The following is a 13,598-nucleotide window of genomic DNA, read 5'->3' as shown; positions in this document are numbered from 1 at the left end:
GATTGAATTAATTTTCGAACCAATTTCAAGTGGCCTCTCAAAGACTTGCACTTTCTGGCACATGTGTCATGCTCCCACTTTTAAGGAATATGCCATTTGGTCAGTGTCATCTAAGAATAATGATTTTGAACTTTCATTGTAAACAGAGAGAAATGATTTGCGAAGGGATCTATATTTGCTGTGTAGCTAATGCGTTTGTTATATTCCGCACCATGGAGCCTCATTGTTCAAACAGAAGCAACATCAGTAGGCTGAGGTGGACAAGTAATTTGGGGCATTGCGAAGGATAGGATGCAACTTCACACAAAACCATAGCCTTTTTTTAATACAGGTGAATATTGGAGTAGGAAGACAATGAACCCACATGTTGCACCCACAATCTCTTTATGTAATATTTCAGTGTGCTACCCAGTAGGTTTTAAAGGTAGGATGAACCTTCTTCAAGTTATATGAGATATGCGCACATAAGCAGCAATAAGTGGGCTGGAAGCCGTGACAGCTGGTATCCTGCAAGTGGGAGAGGGAGATGGAAAAGGAGAGGAAGAGAGAGAGCGAGGATGGAGTTCTATGTGGGAGTCTACCACTGCGAATATGGTAGGAAGACAACGCATTGTGGTCGCAGCCCTGTTTTACTGAGCAGATGAGCCAACGCATAAGAAAGCATGTCTCGTCCAGACACCCACACAGCCTGGGCTGGTGTCCTAGGAGATTAGCAAAACAGAGTTACGTCTTTCTTTGATTTACTCCGTGTGCATAATGTTGTTTTGAATACCTTATCGCAGTTCTGCACAAATACATCACTGCAATTTTTCAGTGCCCTGGGTAGATACTCTCACTGCTCTTCATCACTTTTATTAAATGAGTATTTCCACTTATGACTGTTTGAGCCAAATTGCCAGTTGAAGAGTATCGGTAACTCATAGGCCAGAGATTGTGAATATTTCAAAAGATGCTAGTCAAAAAAAAGGAATCTCTGCTGTTGTCAGCAAAGCTGCTCAAACCCACTACAATTACAGAGCCTTTAGGAATATGACGGAATTCCTTGTCCAGACCCTCTTGCACAATGGTGTGAAATATTGGCCTAAAAAATGACCTGTATGTTACCAAATTCTCTAGTCTAATATTGCAGTTTCTACACCTGATCCTCGATGATTTAGATCGTGTTGCCATGGTATCAGTGAAAGGGCAGAGGTGTCTCCCTTGTTACATTTAGCTCAAAGATAACCAAGCTTTAGAAATAAAAAAGTGGTTGGAAACTGTCAGCAAAAAGAGGAAACACCTCAACCGTTTATTGGCCTTTACACACCATATGAAAAAGTCTGACGTGTTAGAATGAGAATATACGTTTCTATATGTGAGTGAGTAAAGGAAAGTGACCGACTGGTCAGTGGTGGTTATGCTCTCTATTCCAGGACCTTCAGTGAATAACCTCTAAATATTTTGCGAAACATTTAGAGGACCTTTGAAAGTGAAGTTTCAAATTTGACATCTGTACAAGAACTACATTCTCAGATTGTATGTGTGAAACCATCATCTAATGATTGTTATAAATGAAAATAGATTGAATTCTGATACAATGATGTGAAATTAATTTCATATTGTTATATTCTAGGCTTGGCAATGTAGACCAAAAATAGAATTAGATGAGGATGTAGTTTTACTGCCTTCATATCTAATATCAATATAAAATATACAATTGCACAGGGGCGTCGACTATTTCAGTTGGGATTTAACCAAATAAAGCTCAAATCAATACTGAATATTTTCTATTTGTCTTTAAAATTATGTTGGGAATGGAAAGTCAGTGAATCTGATCGATAAGAGAAGTCACAATCTGGGCTAAGTCATGGCTTTTTTGACAAGAGCTATTTTAAATCTGGTTTCTCTCCTCAGTATCTGAAGTGAAACATCAAAGTCAAGTAATTTTGTTATTGAGCCAGAAGTTTCATTCACAAATGGCGTGTGAAATTGCTGGTGATCAGAGCAATCGTGTGTGTGTGTGTGTGTGTGTGTGTGTGTGTGTGTGTGTGTGTGTGTGTGTGTGTGTGTGTGTGTGTGTGTGTGTGTGTGTGTGTGTGTGTGTGTGTGTGTGTATATACATATCTCGCTAAAATGGCAATATAATAGCATCTGTGCCGTTTTGGCTGGCAGAATCTCGTTTTCTCAGTCACTTTAACAAATATGGCCATTTCATTAAGCATATGATATTCCAATATACCAGACTTTTGTCATTTATTTTTTAATTTTGAATTTTTAAAATATGAAAAAACCTGTTACAATGCAATAACAACTTGATAAATATGATACAGGACGGCACGGTGGTGTTGTAGCTAGCACTTCTGCCTCACAGCAAGGGGGTCTCGCCCAATGACAGCTGGGACAGGCTCCAGCAACCCCGTAACTCTGAGTACTGGAGTGGTATAGATAAAAAAAAAAAAAAAATGTATAAAAGTGACATAAATCTCAATGTGATAATTAAAATGCACAAATATTAACAACCCCTCACTGTTTTGCCTGTACATAATATAGTTCTGAAGCAGAGCAGTTTGCAACAAAAATCATGTGCTTTGTTTCACAGTAGTATGGAGGGTTTTGCTAGAAAAATGCATTTTAGTAGATTGACCATATTCAGTCGTATTAATCCTGGCGTTTTCACATGGACTTTTAATATTGCTCTTCTCTTCTGTCTTTTCTCTACCATCATGCAAGAGGTTTGGTGCAACGTTCACAGATTTAAGAGGGGATAACCCATCTCTTGGTTTTGTTGTTCAAAATTGCATACAACTTGAGCATGTTGCATTAAGAGGAAAGAAATATTCACTCCGATATCAGCAACTTATTTTCTAAGACATTCCCAAACAGAATTCAACTAACTTGAAAAATTGCTGTAACACGATTAAATGTGTTAACATCTAGTTGTGAAGGCTTCCTGCTGAAAACAATTCTTGCAGAGTTGCAGTAATGATAATAAATTATCCTTTATTAATTTGTTCGCTCTAATCAACCCATCATAGACGAACTATGAGCAGTAGGCTGCCGTCCACAAGCTCCAGGGTTTCACTGCCTTGCTCAACAACACTTCAACAAATTAGGAGGAGCCGAGAATCGAACCACAAATGTTCGGTTCCGAAGACGATTGCTCTCCCTCCTGCCCCACGCCATGATTTTCCTTTCCCCGCACATGCCAGAGGTTTCTCTTTACAAACGCACACAGACTATTGCAGTGATAATGTACTAAAGTCCTCTCTCTGAGGGGGGTATATTGTTACTTTTACAACCACATTATGTTTGACAAAAAATTAGGAAATATAATAATATCCCTATCTGCCAGGTTTTTGCATGTGTTTATGTACAGCTGCTCAGGCTTAAGCAAAAATTTAGCTTTCCACGGAACTCATCCTTTTTTGTGACTAGATCATAGCACTTAAACTGTATTAGGTTGAATTGCCTCAGCTAAGAAAAACCAAGCCATACTTTCATTAGCCTTTTTCTTTGTAGTCAATCCAAAACAAGTTAAAATAATCCCCCATTATATATCCACACTGACTGTTCTCATGTGTGCTATTATTTCATTTGTTAAGTTACTGACTTGTTAAGTTAATAACTTGTAAAGCACAAAGTTTTCACAAATGTATTTCCCTCCATTTAGGACAGGGGTCTCAGACTCACGGCCCGCGGGCCAATTGCAGCATTTTTAATATCAATATATTTAATATTAATATTAATTTAATAAAATTCGTCATGTAGTTTTTAGAGGAACAGTTCATTACATATAAAGATTTTTATAATTCACTTGTTTACCCCTTTACACTGAAACAAACGAAAAATTTGGATTTAGTGTTACTTCTAGGTAATGATTTTACTGGTCCGGCCCCCTTGACATCAAATTAGGCTGTATGTGGCCCCCGGACCAAAATTAGTTTGACACCCCTGATCTAGAACCTTTATCTAGACTGACTCCTCTATATTCTGTCTCCCAATACTGGCCACACAGTATTGGGAAGTATCTATTTTAGCAAATATCCTCATTTATGCTACGTAACCAAACGTGAATATGGTGTTGAGCAGTGTTGGGCCCAGCACACATTTTAGATTTGAGTGTATTACTGTTCATTTCTAAGTAAATGATTACACACTTGAGCAATACTTCTGTCACTACTCATTATAATTACCTCAAATTTCTCATTTCTGAGGAAGATAAAGATGCCCAGAGTAAAGTATTCAGTGTAGTCTGGCTTAAGTATTGTTCCCATGACTCTTAAGATGAGCCAAGGGAAGCCCAATGTGATTTCCACACAGTTCCCAGGCCCCCAGATCCCTTCAAGCATTGGACACACACACACACACACACACACACACACACACACACACACACACACACACACACACACACACACACACACACACACACACAGTTTCAGATTAGGAACTTTGTGTGTTTTTTTTGTGTGTTTTTGTGACTAATACATGAAACAGTACATGGCCTAAATACCCTTTGCCCTCTCATACACATACTCTGTTACACACTTACACGAAGACAAGGCTTTGGGGGTCCATGGTCAGAGACCGCTGCAGCAAAGTTAAGAGGCTTGTTGCATAAAAAAGGCCAACTGCAACAGTGATCGCTATTCAGTTTTTTAATGGTTATAAATTATTAGCATTGATAAAGATTGTGTTAATTAGATATTTTAAACCAAAATTACAGGTACATCTAATTCAGCTTTGAAAAATAATTTCGATTTTTGAAAACGGCATTAAAGAAAAAAAAAAAAAGAAAGCAGCAATTGCTGGTGAAGACCTGCACTTTACAGAGCCGTGCAGAGACAGGGTTGAGTATTAACCCTCAATCTTGAACTGCACAAAGTAGTGCTCCATAAACTAGAGTGTTTTTTGTTTTTTCTTTTTAAATGCAGAGGTTTTGATAATGTTAAGCTGTTAACCTCAGGTGTTCTATGTGGGTGATGGGTTTCATGAAAGCTACAAACAGCAGTTTATGTTTGCAGCAGGTGTCTCTTGGCGCCATTTAAATATATTAGTAATACTGAATTTTAAGTTACTGGATGGGGGGTTTGCAAACTCAGCTTTAATTAGCAACTTTACTTTAAGGCAAAGGAAAATGTCATGTCAAAGTGTGACCACATAAAGCTTCACAGGCAACTTCTACAGTGTTGACTAACAACTCAGTGCCCAAGTTGTGTCTCACAAATGGTACCATAACAAAGGTAATATAAAATGACTATTCACTTCATATATGCTTTCCTGAGAATGTGAGGCTTCATTAAACTAAAGCCTACATTCAAGTCTTTGGTTTAATGAAATTTGTCATCTTGGGTGGCTGCTCTCTGCTGCTCCATGAATATCTGATAAAAACATCATGTGTGTCCATCCAGTCCTTTCTGTTTACAGATTATTAAATAGACTAAAGCGACTATTTCTGTCTTGTTCTATCGATGATCTGTGTGACCATTACTTTTAGTGTCTTTATGTGTCAGCAATGATAATGGTGAGCCAGAGGGTCACATTCTTGCCCTCACACCAAACCTGCTGCTTTTGTGATCAGAGAAGAGACAGCAGGCGATGGCTTATCCTCTCACTGCATCGAGTCCGCAGTCTGCCACCAAGAACAATAGATTGTTTAAATCGGTCATCAGTCTTCTTCTGGCCTTTTGTTTATGGATCCTGAATCACCAAAGATGGAGTGGGCTGTAATACTGTTGAGTAACTCTTGAGACAATTTAAAGATTGTGTAACAAACTTTTTTTTTTTCCCCCTCACTACCCACATCCCCATCCATAAATTGGATTCAATAAATACATTTTGTAAATAACAGCATTGTGTAGAAATAGAGACACATTAAGTGATGAGTCACACACACTAAAATAATTATTAAATATGGGGAGCTGGAGGACTTTTAATGCAGCATTTATTTGCTTTTATACCAATCTGTCTGCACTCCAGCAGTCAGTATCAGATTAAACCACAAACACAGCACATGCTTTATGTAACAATAATTTCACTGGCCTTTACAAACATGCCCAATGGCTTAATTATTTAGTGTCTGACTGACAGCTGCAGTTTTTAAATGAAGTGGAACAATATGTTCCAAGCAACTACAATCGAACGGAAATCGCGTCAACGCATCAAATAACCTTTTGCTTTGAGAAGCCTTGCAGTTTTCAGGTCTTGCTAAGTCACCTTCACTGTACTTGTAACCTTAAGGCTAAGGATGATAAAATAGAACTCAGAAGATACACCGTAAATATAGAAGGATGCAGACATATTGGTGGCGCAGCGGTGAGGCGAGTCTAAGTACATCATCATTGATGTGCAGCTTCTGAAAAGCAATACATTGAGCCTCAAGCTAAGGTCAAACGAAGGATCAATGATACTGAAAGAAATGAGTCAGAAGCTTTTAGAGACTTGATAGCCCGAACTAAAAATACATTTTTTAAATGTCTTCATCAACGGCATGAAGAATGCAGACATGAATGTAAATTACCATATATCTTAACATGCTTCCAGCACACCCCCAAGCATGAGTCTGCTGTGTCAAGGATCTGCATAAGTTACAGTTCCATAATAATAAAGTTCATCCCATTATGTAGAACTAGAAGTTGCACACTCACAGCATTACATCAACCTTACCTTAGAGTTGGCATTTACATGATAGCACGAGTCCAGCTGACAGCCGTGGCGAGACGCAAACTGCCACTTCTGTCCATTTTATGTTTTTGGAACTATCTCAGGCAAGAGTGCATGTTCTGGCAGGATTTAAGGTGGTTGCCGAGCAACGCTGCTCTGATCATAATTTACCTTTTGCCCAGTGTGTTGTTTTTTTTTTGTTTCTTTTTTAGTGCTCTGTGTCTTAACAATAATTCAGCTTGCTGAAATCTCAAGTTGTGTGGGAGCATATATTTATCTTATTCTGGAAATATAGTGCTAGGGCGTGTTTGGGTTTTTCTGAACAACATAGACGTCTAATCTCTCATTAATTCATCATCTGAATCACAACATCTTTTTTTTTTCTCTAGCAGCTTCTTATTTCTTCCAGAGTTCTGACATAATGGCAATTTTTTATGTCCGGGTTAAGGTGTCATTTAAAATGGAAAAGTAATTTCCTCTCTCTGTTTCTCAACAATTTACATGAAATCAATCAAAATGCCTTAAAATATAAATGTAAATGTGTAAATTTGACAAATGAAGAAAACCTGTTCAATGGAACAAATGTTTAGTGTAAACTGAGTTCAGAAGCCTGTTTATCGTTCCCCATCAAAGTTGTAGCCATCCCTGCTCTAACAAATACATTTCATATTAACTTAGATTTGATTTTAAAATATCGCACATTTTTTCGACTTTGTGAAAACCTGACGCCCACATTACTCATAATGCGACTCAACTGTCAACTTCATAGGCTAGAGATTTGGGTTTGTTATGCAACCTGCAGCCTGTTCTAAACAGAAAACAATTACTGGACCAAAAATTGTAATACTAACTCTATCAGCAGTTCTTTTTTTCCTTTTAAATCTCAACATGTAAATTGATTACTTGAGACGATTTATAGTTTATCATGCAGCAAATACTGTACCTTTCAAAAACTGTCAGCATGAGAGGATTCTATCACCTGCAGAAACATTTGGAAGCGTGAAACCTTTTTAGTTTCCCTATAAAGTATTCCATTAAGAACAACTCAGTGTGGCTGATTTTTCATGCTATTATGATTTTCTGGTTGTAGACTGGCTTTCTTTTAATTTCTGATTATGTATTAATTTACATTATTATAATCTGTTCTTACATGCCAATGTCACGGTTTTCTCGTGAGCATTATGACATACTGGATTAACCTTTTTCAGTGTGATGCACCTGCTCTCCAACACTGTATTGCAGTTACGCAACATGACGGGATGAGCTTCATTTTAAAACATTCCAGCGGACTCTTTTCAGTCAACCTACTGTGCTGATTAAAAAAAGCTTAGAGGACAGCAGTACGTAACCTCTCCTTCAAAAGAAACCCCAGCTACAGCTGTGGCTGGTAATTCCTGTGTCGCGAACGACAACTTGTTTAGAAGAGAGGTTTTCCCCAGTATGTGGTTTGTGCAGATGCACATTAATATTTATGGTGTACAAAAGTCCTCTCTCTGAGAGGGGTACGTTGTTACTTTTACAACCACATTATGTTTGGGAAATCAATCCGGAAATATAATAATATCCCTATCTGCCAGGTTTCTGCATGTGTTTAAATGGTAGTTATATAATAAGGTGAAAGTTGTGCAACACACTGTTCTCAATATAACTACTGAATGGGTGTTCAGCTTACAGGAAAATGTCGGAAACTTATGATTCACAAGCATGGATTTGTCTTGATGATCTTATAATCTTATAACTGACCAGCATGTACATCTAAGAGCAAAACTGTTGATCGACCTCTCTTTTTCAAGCATTTCTAAAAAAAAAAAAAAAAAAAAACAGAGGTAGCCTTTTTATGACCACCCATCTGTCTACGATCTAGCCTCAAATGTACAACGCAAAAATTATTTTTGAGCAGCTAACAAAGACAGAATTAGAATAAACGTATATTTGATTTAATACATCAAATAGAAGAAGAGTAGTTTGATGACTGAAACCTTTCCAGTAAATACATTTGGGTAATGTATTTACTGTAAAGGTATGTATTTCAGTTTTGTGTCAAGCATGCAGAACAGGCCTCCACACCTTTTATCTGATTCATCAGTTTCATCAGAAACCGCTGTTTAAAAGTTGCACAATGAATGGATGAAAAATAAACAACTTGATAGACTATCACATAAAAGTCAACACGCCGTTACATCAGGCATCATCATTGCAAAAACATGTAGTTTTCATATTTGTTCGTCATCAGATTCTGTATACTGCACACAAGCTTATCCATGTGTTATGGTTGCATCATTTCTTGTATTAGATCACTGCAACATACTGTAGAAAATAGTTACTGTCACGTAAAATAGCTTATTCCCTGATATCATAACCATGATCTAACTTCAGAAGGGTTGTTTCGGAATGATGATTTAAAAAAAAAAAACGTTTGGGCGTGTATGTAGTTTCACGACAATATAGTAAGTACACTTACATAAAAACGAATGCAATATAATCCGAGAGTGCCACAAAATAAATCCTCTTTTCACGAAGCATTGATATGATGAGGTATTTAGTGTTTGAAAAAGGAATTGTGGACAGAAAATTCTAAACGGGCCCGGAGCATGCATCAATACATCTGTTACATCTGCTGAGTAATTGTAATTGATCAGAATTGTAATTGCCAGTTATTTCACCCATATGAGGCATGTCCGATTACAATCTCAAAATATGACCACATTATAGTATTACAACAGTAAGAAAGCAAGAAACTGTTTATCTGCCCTCCCTTTTGGGCTAGAAAGAGCATCCATAATCTAAGATTATCTTCCACTGTTGCTCTGTGCAGTCCATTGTACGTCATATCGGGCTTTGACGCATTGCTATTATGACTGGGTACACTATGTATAGTGAATAACAAATTCCCAAATTAATTGGAGCCCAGCTCTGGCTGGTTCCATGTGGTGGAGAAGCAAGCGTAGACAGACAACCATTCACGCTTACTTCACACCTACCGGCAATTTGGACTCAATTGATCTAAGATCCTTCTTTTGTCCGTGGGAGTAAGCTGGAGCAGCACCCACATCAAATGCAGAGAGAGTATGCAAATTCTAAGTGTAAACTAAGGGATCATGATATACTCGCTGTTTTTTAAGAACGTCTTCAGAAACCAGCATTATTTATGTGTCCTCATGCAATATTTCATTACATTGCATCATTTGGCAGATGGTTTTGTCAGAAGGGAATAACTGAAGTACACTTGATCGCCTGTATTGAATCATCTGCAAATAACTGTCTCATCTGCTGAAGCCTATGCAGTGATCAACAGAGTTAATTCATTCTTGTTTGTATTTCTTCACTCTCAATCTTCAGCTCTTCCTTGGTCTATGTGCAACCTCTTTGGCACATTGGTGTTTCGATGGTGGGTGAAGAACCCATGAGATCTCTCCCAATGTTGGATGAATGAGCTGATGAATGACCTGTATCAGCTGCTTCATCCTACTTACGTAAATCATTATGTAAATATAACACTCTAGATCACTTTGGATTAACAACCAAGTAAATGCAATTAAAAGGTGTCAGTTTATTCCTACATGACATAGTTTGGCTGCCGCAGCCGAGTTGGGTAGTGGGAATTCATCGGATGCCGTTATCCACTCTCCAACCTGTCAACGAAGCTTTCCAGACACTCGCAAAGATGCCACACTGCCCAGCTCCGGCTTCAGTCACGATAAGCTGAAGGATATAGGATTTTTCTTTTTTTACTTTTCATCCGCATGTGGGTCTCACCTAATATCCGCTATTTAAATGAGATCCCTATCATTGATCCAATTATTGACTATAACCAGCAAACAATTTAAGACACTATTGGGTTGAAGTGCGGTCCTGTGAATACAGTTTTAGGGTGCTCAAGCATGGATTTTGGTCGAGTTCCCTTTCATTTTGTTATTTGACTTAGATAAATGGCTTCCTGTTTTGTCTATAATTCACAAAGTGAATTATGATCCATGTTTGATCGGCCAGTCAGTCTACTGTAATAATCATTCATTCATTCATTGGATCACAAGGAGGCTAGTGCCTACCTCAGCTATCATTAGTTGAAAGCCAGAGTTTACCTTGGACCCGTCACCAGTCAATAAAACAGTCACATACAGAGACTCTCTCATCTGTACTTAAGAACAATTTACCTAACTTTCTACATCCTTTATGATTATGGAAGAAAACCACTAGAACCCATGCAGGCCCGGGGAGAATATCCAAAACCCCCGCACAGAAAGGCTCTGGTTGGCTATTGGAATCGAACCAAGAGCTTCCTTGCTAGGATATAAACAATGACAAGTATCTGATGATTAAGTGGGGATAATAATAGTAGTTATCTGATGAATGTGAAAAGTGAGTCATTAAATCAAGTGGCTAAGTTCAAAGGGATATGCTTCAAATCAAGTCAGTGTCACAGAAATGAAGTTCTCAGTAAAGTTTTATAATTGCAAGAAGTGCGCCAGTGAAGAGTCAGCCTAAGGTGAATTAAAGTAACATATTTGGCTTGCCACGTCAAAGCCAATAATATATTTCTCATTCCCAACCTAACACTGCACCAAACATGTGCTGTGACTGGAATCGCAAAGAGGATTTGTCCATGCCTTCTGCACCATGTGCTCAAAAATTAAACCTGCACTTGTACAAAGATTAAGGAAAGTAGGGCTTAACGTTTGAACCATCCATTTTTGAATGACATTGAAAGAGCTTCACTGAAAACTCATGCTGTATTTTTTTCTTTCTCAGGAAAGCAGTAGTCAAAATACTTGTGTGCCACTTCCTCACTTATGAAGTCCTTGATGGTGTTGGTTTCTGTCTTATTCTGCATTTCACAACCTTTTCGATTGTGGAACAAGTGAACCCTTTTTGAGGACTTGCTACCTGTGACTCCATTTTTAAAACACTAAAGTGAGACAGGCAACCATAAAACCGCAAAAAGGCAAAGCACATTGTGCCTGTTTATCACAGTGCCTTTAAAAGATGTATGTTACAAAATTTGAGAAAGTAAAACCAGCTAAGACATGTAGTATTGCAATTTTGGTTTGTTTGAATACAGCCAGTGTCTGTATATGCAGTATTCTTGTCAGTATTCAGTATTGCACGTTTTATTTCCTTCTCCACTTTGTTGCTTTCAACAGTTTCGTACCGTTTTCTTGACTTTGTGTACAGTCAGCTGATTGCAGTGGTGTGCCATGGACAATAATGCAGTTATTTAGAGGTGGTTTCGAACGTTGACTCAGTGTTTCCTCTTCCAAAGGGTTTGCCATGGAGAGTGAAGTTGTTTTCTCTTCTGCCTATGTTGTTGCTTCCTGAAACTTCTGCAGGGAGGAATTCTCTCTTGTGCCTGTAACCCGCCCTACATCCTAACACACATGTACTCACACACATATGTGTATACACACACACACACACACACACACACAAATACAGTCTTTTTCTCTCTCTCTCTTGCACACACACATATACACAAACTGAAGCTGGGCATGCACTTCTACAAAAGCAAAGACCAGTGAAGTCTGAAAGTCTGACTGTCCTGTTTTGGCCTTGCACTCTGGTTTGTCCATATATCAGATATGCAGTATATTAACTCAGCGTTGCCTTAAAATGGATAGCATTTCTCTTCCCTGCAGCCTCTTAAAAATAATGACTACTGTCTCACCCAAGAACGTGTAGTCACCTTCAGGCGTCATCACTCCGCCTGCTTATCCCAAAACCCTGGCTGCAGTTTAAATAATTTATTCCTCTTCCAATTTACTTGTTTTACAATTGCTCTCACCCCGGTTTCTTACATCATCAGAGTTTTATGTGCTTAGCTTGTTCCCTGTCTTGCTGAATTTAAATCTATTCCGCTCCACTCCTATGCAGGATATTTGCCGTTGTATTTATCCTCACCACAGGTTTTGTTCAAGTTCTTTTCACTCTATTGATTTTCTCTGCTCCATGCGGCGTCTCATGTCATGCCTCTTCCCCTGTGCCTCTTACACATCCATAGATATGTACCCTTATTCAAACCAGTTCAGTGGGGAGGGGAAGGGAGTATAGCGTTGACTTGACTGACCTCACCCCACCCTCCATACTACCCCTGCTTGGCCGGGGCCCCACTTCACTCCATTCAACTGGATAGCAGATGCTGTTCAGATGAATGCAATCAAACAAGAGTTGTAATTCTCCCAGCATGAGTGGGTGGAGGATGGGTTTGGTCCTGAAATGCTCATCAAGAATTTGAGAACTAATACTCACTTCTTCCACCAAATAATTTATTTTCCATTCGCAGCTTATTTATTTCCTCATCGCACATTTTTTGAGTGCTTTTTCCTTCAATATTTTATGTTTAATCATTGGGCATGGAGAGAAGATCTAAAGGGGTTCTTGCACACGGAGAGGAGGTCAATGACTGGAAAATAACGTCATAGTATAATAAAAACGTTATAATTATCAGCCCTTGGGGAACTAATTGAGTTGCAAGTAAGATAAGTTGTTGGGTTTTTTTTTTTTTTTGCAATAATAAAATGTAACAGGCGTGTAAAAAATTTAAACCTCTTTTTATGTGTTAGAAAAATGAAATTGCTCTTTCAAATTCATAAAATAAGAGTAAATTAAGAAAAAGGAGAAAACGATGCTAACTTTTGTTAACAATCTTAATTTCCAATGCAAAAGCATATTTTGGGGGATGCATATTCCTGTTCCTATTCCATTTGTTCTCAGGCATTAGGAAAAAAGAAAAAAGACAGGCAACCATCTCGTTTTTCTCTCAATTTTGGGTCGGTGCCCCATTCTTTTCCGCCTTCGGCTCCTTCTCTATCAAGGTTTTATAAATTGGTCTAAGTGCACCGAGCTTGTCTCTCCACAACCTGTGTAAGGAATTGTGCATTTGTGAACTCATCAGCTGACCTATTGAAATCAGTGCAGTGCAGTGGGCCTGTTACCACGGCAACGCAGGCTTCTCCGTCTCG

The 13,598-nt window shown here is 38.4% G+C and overlaps 1 protein-coding gene across 5 annotated transcripts in view; it reads left to right on the top strand.

The window, feature by feature from the left end:
- The window catches only part of ncalda (neurocalcin delta a), a 53,686-nt gene that overhangs the window by 9,485 nt on the left and 30,603 nt on the right, over positions 1-13,598 (top strand). The window lies entirely within an intron of this gene.

Source organism: Fistularia commersonii, chromosome 11 (genome assembly GCF_037954325.1).
Source record: "Fistularia commersonii isolate RoL2024-O1a breed Wild chromosome 11, RoL_Fcom_v1.0, whole genome shotgun sequence".
In the NCBI taxonomy this organism is placed as follows: domain Eukaryota; kingdom Metazoa; phylum Chordata; class Actinopteri; order Syngnathiformes; family Fistulariidae; genus Fistularia; species Fistularia commersonii.
This window is presented reverse-complemented; position numbering and strand designations above follow the sequence as displayed.